General features: G+C 39.4%; 1 long non-coding RNA gene across 1 annotated transcript in view; it reads right to left on the bottom strand.

Moving 5' to 3' along the window:
• Window positions 1-9122: 9122 nt before the first annotated feature.
• LOC142150075 (uncharacterized) overlaps window positions 9123-10871 on the bottom strand; it is a 400752-nt gene continuing 399003 nt past the window's right edge. The window contains exon 2 of the long non-coding RNA XR_012691001.1: window positions 9123-9448. This is a non-coding gene — a long non-coding RNA (uncharacterized LOC142150075). The remainder of the gene's footprint in view (window positions 9449-10871) is intronic.

Genomic DNA, 10871 nt, shown 5'->3' with positions numbered 1-10871 from the left:
AAATAAAAAGGGGAGAGAAACACTAATTAAAAAAAGGGGAGGGAAACACTAATTAAAAAAAAGGGGAGGGAAACACTAATTAAAAAAAAGGGGAGGGAAACACTAATTAAAAAAAAGGGGAGGGAAACACTAATTAAAATAAAAAGGGGAGAGAAACACTAATTAAAAAAAGGGGAGGGAAACACTAATTAAAATAAAAAGGGGAGAGAAACACTAATTAAAAAAAGGGGGAGGGAAACACTAAAAAAAAGGGGAGAGAAACACGAATTAAAAAAAAGGGAGAGAAAAACTAAAAAAAAAAAGGGGAGAGAAACACTAAAAAAAAAAAGGAGGGGAGAGAAACACTAATTAAAATAAAAAGGGGAGAGAAACACTAATTAAAATAAAAAGGGGAGAGAAGCACTAATTTTTTTTTAAAAAAGGGGAGAGAAGCACTAATCAATGGGCGCTATTTTGTTTGTAGGGTGATGGTGGGGCAATTTAATAGTGGGGACTATTAATTTAAGATGGGGTGGTTTGGGATCTATTGAATATGGGGGTGAGTTTAGGGAGAATGAGGTCTATTTATTAAATGTGACTATGAGTTATTTAATGGCAGTAATAATGATTTCGGGAAATAGGTATTGCTGTTTGCAGGAAGGGAATAGGTTTATTTATTAAATGTGAATACTATTATTTTAATGTTGGGGGCTGGAGAAAGGCTTAATTATTAATCGTGGGTGCTATTGATTTAACGCCGGGGCTGGCTGTAATTTTCTAAATGTAGCCATTTTTTTCCCCAAATAGGTCCTCCAACATTCCAGGATCTGGAAAAGCCGCAACTAAAGAAAGCAGCAGTCACAGGTGGTGAAAGTGAGAAGAACAGGTAGGAGAGAGCAGCAGAGTGTGTGAAATGTTGTGATTCTAGTAGGGACAATGTCACTTTTTGGTGAGTGTTGTGCCCAATGTAAGGTGCAGGCAAAGACTGAACTCTTTGTGTACACACTGTGGTGCTAGATGTCTTAAAAGTCAGGAGTGCTGGGACATATGTGACACTCTGGTGAATTCAGGACCTAGTGATTTTGATGTGCTAGCCACACCCCAACGGCGCATTGTCATGCCCCCAAATGTATGACCACACCCCCGAATTTTTTTGCACCGCCATTAAGCTACCCACGCCCCAACGGCACATTGCCATGCCCCTGAATGTATGACGACAACCCCGAAATTTTTTTGGGGCTTACTCGACTATGAGGGGGGGCCCCATGAATTTGTTGTACCCGGGCCCTGAATTCCTCTTGGCAGCCCTGGCTATAACATTACATCTTTTTGTGTAAACAGAAAACATTTTGGTTTTACATAACTAATAAAAGCATAATAGCTGCTAAATTGATGAAACATACAGTATTGTCAAAAGAGACAGACACTTCAGCCAGATAGCAGAATATATATGAAAAAATATATCCACACCAGATGTGTCTTTATTATAATTACTTACAACTGTCAAAAAGTCCCAAATCTTTATTCTTATATGAGGTGCTCCCCTAGAATAGTAACAGTAAAGAAAGACAAGAGAAATGTCTATTATCAGAGGCACTTAGGGCTAGATTTCCTAAAGGGCGGTTTCGTGAAACCGCCAGTTTTTGGCGATCTTTCCGGCGGTTTTAAATCCGCCGGAGTTACTACAGCCCAAACCACAATTAAAACGGCCAAAATTTACATATTTACATATTACAAAACCACCACTTTACAAATCACCATCCCAATTTTAACAATGATGGATATACAACCGCCAGATTTACTAAAATAGGGTTTGCAATCCACCGCAAAACCACCATCAAAATAGACAAAATAAAAAAGTGGTTTTAAATGGCGAGAGCACATACTATTTGAGCTATTTTGCCATTCAGAACTTAAGAGGAAGCATCCTTTCACATTTAAATTATTTGGGCAATCATTATTTATTGCTTAAAGAGCAAAATTAATTTATAATTAACTTATGGGGCAAAAAAATGTTTCTTTATTTTAAGGGGACACTTATTGTCTTATATTATGGGGAAAAATGTGAATATATAATAATATTAACTGACTCAACGGTGGATTATAATTATATATGTTGCACAATTTGGCATTACATAATGCCTGAATAATATAATAATTCAATAATAAGAGGAAGCACCATTCTTGAAATAAAGGGGGAAAAAGATTGCCCCATAAGTTAATTATAGATTAATTTTGCCCCTTAATCAATAATGATTGCCACAATAGTTTAAATGTGAATGGTGCTTCCTCTTATTTTCTGAATGACCAGATAACACAAACAGCATATTTGAGCTATCAAGTCATTCAAAAGCAGGTAAACTGTCCTGTCTTTTGAATGGCAGTTTTAACAAAACCTCCAGCGGCTTAGCTGTTTTCAATCTGCCACACATAACCAGCCTTTTTAATTCGCAGCCTCAAACCGCCCTATATTAAATGTGGCTGTTTAGACCACTAAACTGCCGACGATGTGCGGTGGTTTAAAATAGCCACCAAACTCGAATCTTAGTAAATCTAGCCCTTAGTGTTTGTATATTACCAGTACTGAGACAAAAGTCTTCCCTTATTGTTAAATAAATAAAAATCTTTATTTCTTTATACTAAAATTATCCTTATATTTAGCTGGATATAATGCTATATTGCCCATGCAAAATATTTGAAATTACTATTAAGTGATAAAGATTAAAGAAATATGAGTAAAATAGATTTAAAAAAGGACGAAAAAAGGAAATCCCTTTTAAGCACCTGATGAACTCTGGAAAAATCTTTATTTTAGCATGCATAGTATATCTTTCACTCCTGATTTATTGTTAATTCAAATGTATTTAAAAGTTAGGGTACATATGAATGTTTGATATTATAGGTATAATATTCACAGTATAATATTCAAAATGTATATTTATATTATATCATAATTATTGTTCTATTAGGGTTACATTTGTAGGGGCACTCAATCATCATCATCATTTTTTTTATATAGCGCCACCAATTCCAAAGCGCTGTACAGAGAATATTTGTCATTCCCATCAGTCCCTGAAAGCTCCCATTGGAGCTTACAGTCTAAAGCCCCTAACACACACACACAGACTAGGGTTAATTTTTCCTGCAGCCAAATGATCTACTAGTATATTTTTGGCAAGTGGGAGGAAACCGGAGTACCTGGAGGAAACCCATAAAAACATGGGGAGAACATAAAAACTCCACAAAAACACCTCACACAAAGATTGCAATTCAAGACAATCTAATTTCTTTTCCACTATTTGGAATATCTCCTTCAAGTTTCTAAATATTACTATGGGGGGAATTCAATTAGCTGCAAAGTGTCTCACGGACATTCCGGAGACACTTTGCAGCAGATATTTATGTAAAATATCCACTTATTTTTCCTTACACTAACAATGAGGGGAAATACTTACTGTACTTGCCGGCGATATGCACAGCGCGATGTCCGGGAATTGCAATAGTCAACGTGGGAGATGATGAGTGCATGAATTAGAGTTTTTGCAGCATCTTGTGTAAGATATGTGCATATTCTGGAAATGTTTTTTAAATGCATGCAGCATGATTTAAATATAGAGTTGATGTGGAGAACAAAGAATAGTTGTGAGTCAAGGATGACACCTAGGCAGCGAGCTTGCAGGGTGGGATTTATGGTTCTGTTGTCAACAGAAAAAGAGAGGACATGTAGGTAAATTCTGTTAATGAGTCGGAATATTATTAATTCTGTTTTTGAAAAATTGAGTTTGAGTTGGCGAGAGGATATCCCAGATGAAATGGGAAACACAGGACAACACAGATGGCAAGAGATCAGGAGAGGATAAATAAATTTGGGTATCATCCACATACAGATGATACTGAAATCCAAAGGAGCTTATTAGTTTTCCGAGAGAGGTGGTATAGATAGAGAATAGCAGAGAGCTTAGTACTGAGCCTTGTGGTACTCCAACTGATGAAGGAAATGGAGCAAAGATGGATCCAGAGAACTTTAGACTGAAAGGTAGGATGAGAACCAGGATAGGACAGTGTCTTGAAGACCTAGGGATTGTAGCGTTTGTATGGGAACAGAGAGGTCAACAGCGTTAAAAACAGCAGAAAGAGCCAGGATAAATATAAGAGAATAATGGCCTATAGTTTTAGCAGTCATTGACAACCTTAGTCAACGCAGTCCCTGTGGAGTGTTGCGAACGAAAGCCTGACTGAAGAGGATCCAATAGGTTGTTTGCGGAAAGGAAATATGTGAGGCGAGCGTGGGCAAGTCTCTATAGAAGCTTGGAGGGGGGAAGGGGCATGGGAGGATGGTAAATTGAGAGAGAGATTTTGGTCAAAATTTAGTTTATTTAGAATACAGTAATCATTGCGTGCTTGTATAATGAATGGAAGTTACCAGTAGGGAGAGAGAGAGATTACATAATTTAGCATATAGGATCAAGAGGACACGAAGTAGAGTAGGAAAATAAAAAGATAGATATTTCATCTTTATTTGTGGGATCAAATGAAGAGTGTGCGTCAGAGAGTGCTGGGAAGGAATTGAGCTGATTGCCCTTCAAGGAAGAGGATACCATTTCTAGTCTGAACTGATCAATCTTGTCCTTGAAGTAGGAACCAAAATCTTGGGCATGGTTAGCAGTCTGAGGGTTTAGGGTGGAAGGTTTAGGGGTTATAAGAGATTGAAAGGTGTTAAAAAGCCATTTGAGTTAGAAGCCGGAGCAGAAATGAGCAAATGGAAGTATGCTTGCTATGCAGCGTCCAGAGCATTTCGATAGGAGTGGTATATAGAAATATATGTGAAGAAACCATTAGAGGTACAAGATTTATACCAGTGACGTTCTGCTTTATGGGAAACTTTTTGAAGATTTTGTGTTACTTTAGTGTGCCACAGCTGACATTGAAGTCGACGTGGAGTATGAATATTTGCTGGAGCCACTTGATCAAGGGCAGTTGCTAGGGTTCGGTGCAAATGAGGTACTGCCATATCAGGGGAGGAGAACATAGAGGTTGGGGAGACAAGGTGTTGGAGAGAGGTGGAAAACTGTTGCAGATTAAGAGTTAGGAATTCTGCGAGTGTGGGGAGGCTTGGCAGAGCTTGACAGCAGAGAGGGGGAATGGCTGTGCATCATTGGGGGCGTGCCTACTAGGTAAAAAGCGCTAGGCCACCATCCTACAGAAAAAAGTCTGCATTTATGTGCATGCCATTGGCAAAAGTGTGCAGCACCTGCTCACAACTTGTAGTACAACATTCTATCAATGAATTATGCTGCCGCCTATGCATGGACCACATAGGCTGCCTGCACAGCAAATTATATATTTAAAAACATAACTTGGAGGTCTGCAGTGAGGGTCCAGGACCACTGGCCTGCCTGGGCCCTGGTAATTAGTGCCCCCCCCCCCCTTCTTGGCACCCCTGGTTATTACTATAGTTAGGCTGTGTTTGAAACTACAGGACACTGTAAACATCAGATGACTCGATTATCATGCGCTATTGCTTTTAAACTAAACGGAATTGTCTCCTAATCTATTATAAACCTTTATATGTTATTTAATAGAGACATAAATGTAGCCATTAAAACTAATGGTTCTTATTTTACAATAAATTGTTCTTGTCCAATGGTTCTTGTCCAATAGATCAGCGCTTGTGTTTTATATTAGAGCCCTGCGCTTTCTACTACTAGCACTCAATATATGTGTCCTATTTCATACCACACTACTGTTGCCATCTGCTGCCTACCTTCTATGTTGTTGTTAATAGCTAACCAGAAATGTGCCCCAATATGTTGAAGTCCCTACTCATTCATTCCTACAATTATACCCCTTTATAAAGCAGAGTAATTAATTCAGTTGTTTATTAGAGACATCATTGGCTATTTTTGTATGTTCTAATGGCCAGTCCTGTCCCATAGATCTTGACTGATTGACTGCCTAACCAATCGTGTGGCTTCCTACATCCTCCTACATGTTCATTCTATTCTAAAATCTCTCTTATTTGTCATAGCTATTTGGTTTATATGCTTCCTATGTATCCTAGCTCTTATCGCCATGAGTCATTACTGTTATTATGACGCTCTCAATTATTTAATCCATATTGCAACTGAAAAATTAATAGAAAGAGGTTAAATATAATTTATTCTTAAAATCTTTATAATCCCAATTGTAAAGCTCTGCGGAATTTGCTTAATACCAAATGAAAAGTACTTAATGGATGCTAGGGAAAACAATCTGCCTAGATATAGAGCGAATACTGCATCACAAATAAAATAATTGGACTTGAATAAGTAAACAATCGTTGATAGTGTATTACAATATGCTACTAAAACAAAAGAGCACGTAAATAATTACAGCCACAGCAGACAGCGCTGGATGTGTTAAAGCTTAACTTCAAGCAATATCTTGTAGAAAATAAGATAAATAAGACACATAGTAACATATTTAAGAACTTTAGGAGATATTCCAAGTAGTAGAAAGGAGATTAGTTCTGAATCAATATTGCAATCTTTTGTGTGAAGTGTAGTAACATCTTTTAAAGGCACAATGCAGGTGATAAGGGAAAGGAACCTAAATAATAGGGTATGCTGAATATTTATTTATTTTTTTTTTTACCAATTCCCAGGTTCTTAATCAGATTATATTGTTGTTATGATTAATTAAAGTATATGAGAAAAAGATTTAAGAAAAATGCCATTTATAACACAATTCTTGATTATTCAGTGACAATGTGCCACCAAATGGATTTAATCATAAAAGAAGAAGAATAATTGTGAAATTATGTGATCATAAAGGTGAATATTATACCTATAATATCAAAGATTATTATGTACCTTAACTATTAAAATTGCATTTGACTTAACAATAAATCAGGCAGGAAAAGAATATTATGCCTGCTAAAATACAGAATTTCAAGAGATCATCGGGTGCTTAAAGACGGATTTCTCATTTTCTCCGTTTTTAATTCAATTTCACTAATATTTCTAAAATCTTTATCACTTATCGTAATTTTAAATATTTCACATAGGACAATATAACACTATATCAAGGTAATTATTAGGATAATGTTAGTATATTAAGTGTAACCCCCTGTCACTGTGTGTAGTGTGGGGTGCAAAGGGTACACAGTGCACCTCCTTCTCAAACCCTGGCTAGCTGATGGGCATGGGTGTAAATGATCAGGGGGTCCCTGCACATGCAGGTGTTTCTTTGTAGTTAGTGGGACACAGGTAATGTCACCTTGGTGCAGTGTAATAGAAGTCACAATAATTTGGGCGCCAGACCATCTCTATAACAAACTCAACTCTTTATTTACACTCTTCCTCCAGCACGATAATCATAATGGTTGCAGCAATAAAGAAATATATGTACAGCTCCTTACTCTCTCCAGCACAGTTCTTAATGAGCAATACGAATATGGTTGCAAATATATCTCATTACTTCTCCTGCACAGTTCTTAATGTTATCCAGATGTTATATAACATAAATCATTGGTCTCTCTTACACTCCATACTCACTGCAGATACCCTTTCTGCAGGGGCACATGCATGGATGCTAATAGGCAGGCAGCCTCTCCTCCATGCAGCTCTGACACACTCTGTGTACCTCTCAACCTCAGGATCTGACACTACAGCTACCAGGCCTCTTGTAGCAGCCCTCACTCCAGGGCCTCTTCCATGCGAAGTGTCCCCCTCTCTCTTGGGTTCTCTATAGTGGCATGGAGTTCTCCCCCTCATCCAGTGCACACATTCCTTGCCCTGGCTCAGTCACCATGCTCAGACTTCCAGGCAATGCTGGGGGAGCCTGGGAGCTTCCACCCCAGGTCCCCAGCTACAACTCTCCTCTTGTGTCTCCCTCCTCAGTTCCTATCCCCCCTTAATGACCAGCCCCTCCTTCCTCTCACTTAGTCTCACAGGCTGGGCTTGGTTATCACCATGGTAACCAGTTTATGTAACTATTCAGAAACTTCTCTCTTACCCTCTAGGTGACCCCTCCTCTATTCACTGAGGTAAAGGTTTAACTAAAACACCACTAGGGGGGTGTTACATTCTCCCCCGATTAGCTGGGCACCCTAAACTACACCTAATGGGGCTGCCTAGCTAATCTCACTCACACCTAACTCACATATGACCACACACATGTAAACTTTTCTACATCACTATTGCATGAAAAATCACAGTGTAAAGTGAATACATACATAGCAATACAATGGCAGTATCAATATAAAACACATTTCACATTGCATACCCCACAACACCCCCAATGGATGTAAACATGTGAGTCACAGGTGTCCTGTTTTCTTTCAATGTACATTTAAATATGGCTTTATGCCAAAGCAATGTAGCACCTGCCCATGCCTGCCCATGTCTCCCCCCTCCTGGGTCAAAAAGAGACAGGTGGCTCTCGTGGGCCCCTCCCAACAAATACATCTCAGCAATATATGCAGGGGTGGCATTTGACCAGCGGGGTTGTCTTCCCCCCCTTTCTCTCCAACGTGGACGATCTGCCTTTCTTTGCTCCCCCTAATCCTCCGGAAGGGCAATATACAGACGTCACTTGCACAGCCTGCCTCTCTTTGCTTCCCCAAATCCTCAGGAAAGGCAATATACAGACTGCATTGTAATTGCACCTCACATGTTGAACCTTTTCTTCTTTTGCTTCCCACTCAGCTGGGATAAGTGGCACTACAAGTCTCAGCAACAAGCACACTGCTGCTCCATATACTGTCCTGGACAGAACTACTCAGCAAACAACTTGCTTTACCTCCTCATTACCCTTGGTCTCTGTTGGGCACCTAGAGACGGTCAGACATGGTGTCCCAAGGGTGTTTCTCCGGCTGGGCACACTGCTCTCAGTTCCTGTGTCCTGCAAGCACTTTCTCCATCTGTTGTGCTCGAGCCCCACGTTGGGCGCCATTATGTAACCCCCTGTCACTGTGTGTAGTGTGGGGTGCAAAGGGTACACAGTGCACCTCCTTCTCAAACCCTGGCTAGCTGATGGGCATGGGTGTAAATGATCAGGGGGTCCCTGCACATGCAGGTGTTTCTTTGTAGTTAGTGGGACACAGGTAATGTCACCTTGGTGCAGTGTAATAGAAGTCACAATAATTTGGGCGCCAGACCATCTCTATAACAAACTCAACTCTTTATTTACACTCTTCCTCCAGCACGATAATCATAATGGTTGCAGCAATAAAGAAATATATGTACAGCTCCTTACTCTCTCCAGCACAGTTCTTAATGAGCAATACGAATATGGTTGCAAATATATCTCATTACTTCTCCTGCACAGTTCTTAATGTTATCCAGATGTTATATAACATAAATCATTGGTCTCTCTTACACTCCATACTCACTGCAGATACCCTTTCTGCAGGGGCACATGCATGGATGCTAATAGGCAGGCAGCCTCTCCTCCATGCAGCTCTGACACACTCTGTGTACCTCTCAACCTCAGGATCTGACACTACAGCTACCAGGCCTCTTGTAGCAGCCCTCACTCCAGGGCCTCTTCCATGCGAAGTGTCCCCCTCTCTCTTGGGTTCTCTATAGTGGCATGGAGTTCTCCCCCTCATCCAGTGCACACATTCCTTGCCCTGGCTCAGTCACCATGCTCAGACTTCCAGGCAATGCTGGGGGAGCCTGGGAGCTTCCACCCCAGGTCCCCAGCTACAACTCTCCTCTTGTGTCTCCCTCCTCAGTTCCTATCCCCCCTTAATGACCAGCCCCTCCTTCCTCTCACTTAGTCTCACAGGCTGGGCTTGGTTATCACCATGGTAACCAGTTTATGTAACTATTCAGAAACTTCTCTCTTACCCTCTAGGTGACCCCTCCTCTATTCACTGAGGTAAAGGTTTAACTAAAACACCACTAGGGGGGTGTTACATAAGTAAAGGGTTTTTTTATTTAACAATATGGGAAGAAATGTTGCCTCAATACTGGTAATATACAGACACTGCCTCCGATATAAGAACTTTCTCTTCTCCTTCTTTAATTCAGATACTGAAAGCAGTAAATTAATAAAGGTATTTGCTTTCATTACACAAGAATGGGAATATAGGGAAAGGGAAATGAAAATTAATTTTTTTGAGATGACATGGCTAAGCAGTGATTGACCTGACCCTGTTTCTTATGTAATAAGGAAGGAAATTTGGTGAAATTAAACAGAAAGACCAAGAAAAACAGAGGTTGATGGCTGAGTAGTCTAAGATCACAACTAAGGATGAGGAGGCAAAAGCTGAACTTCATCTGCCCTATTATTAGCAGTATAATGGGATTAAAATGTGGTTTAATGGCTCAACATTTTGATCAAGTTTAAAAAAAAATTAGCAACACTTTCAGATTTTCTTGTTTTAGTATAATACTGTATGTATGTTATTGGCTATTTCAGGTGACTTCCTGCCCCTTTTAAAGTAGTAAATGTTCAGTCGCTGCAGTGTAGCACCTTGTGCAAGTAATATTGTTTGTGGGTATACCACGTGGATTTATTGCCTCAATTTTATCCAGCATCTCTCCCTATTTGGTAACGTGTTCTAATTAGCACAGTCTATTAGACAGGTGTCAAAGTCAAATAATTGGATAAAGTGGTTTTAAATTAATAAAGTATTGATTGTAATAGTTTCACGTGTGATTGCGAATAATACTATACATCATGTCAGGGCTAATCACGCAATTGCACGGGCAAACAGAGCAAATGCACTTACACTCACTTCTACATTTGTAAATAGTTCACATTTAATAAAGTTCCAACTCACATTCTTTTATTATTAGGAATTAGAGATTATTTATACAAAGATAAACCTACATTAAAGGTATTTATGATTCAGGTCCTAAGAAATGTATGGTGCTTTGGTCTTCTATTAACCCATATTTTAC

This window comes from Mixophyes fleayi, chromosome 4, assembly GCF_038048845.1.
Source record: "Mixophyes fleayi isolate aMixFle1 chromosome 4, aMixFle1.hap1, whole genome shotgun sequence".
Classification (NCBI taxonomy): Eukaryota; Metazoa; Chordata; class Amphibia; order Anura; family Limnodynastidae; genus Mixophyes; species Mixophyes fleayi.
This window is presented reverse-complemented; position numbering and strand designations above follow the sequence as displayed.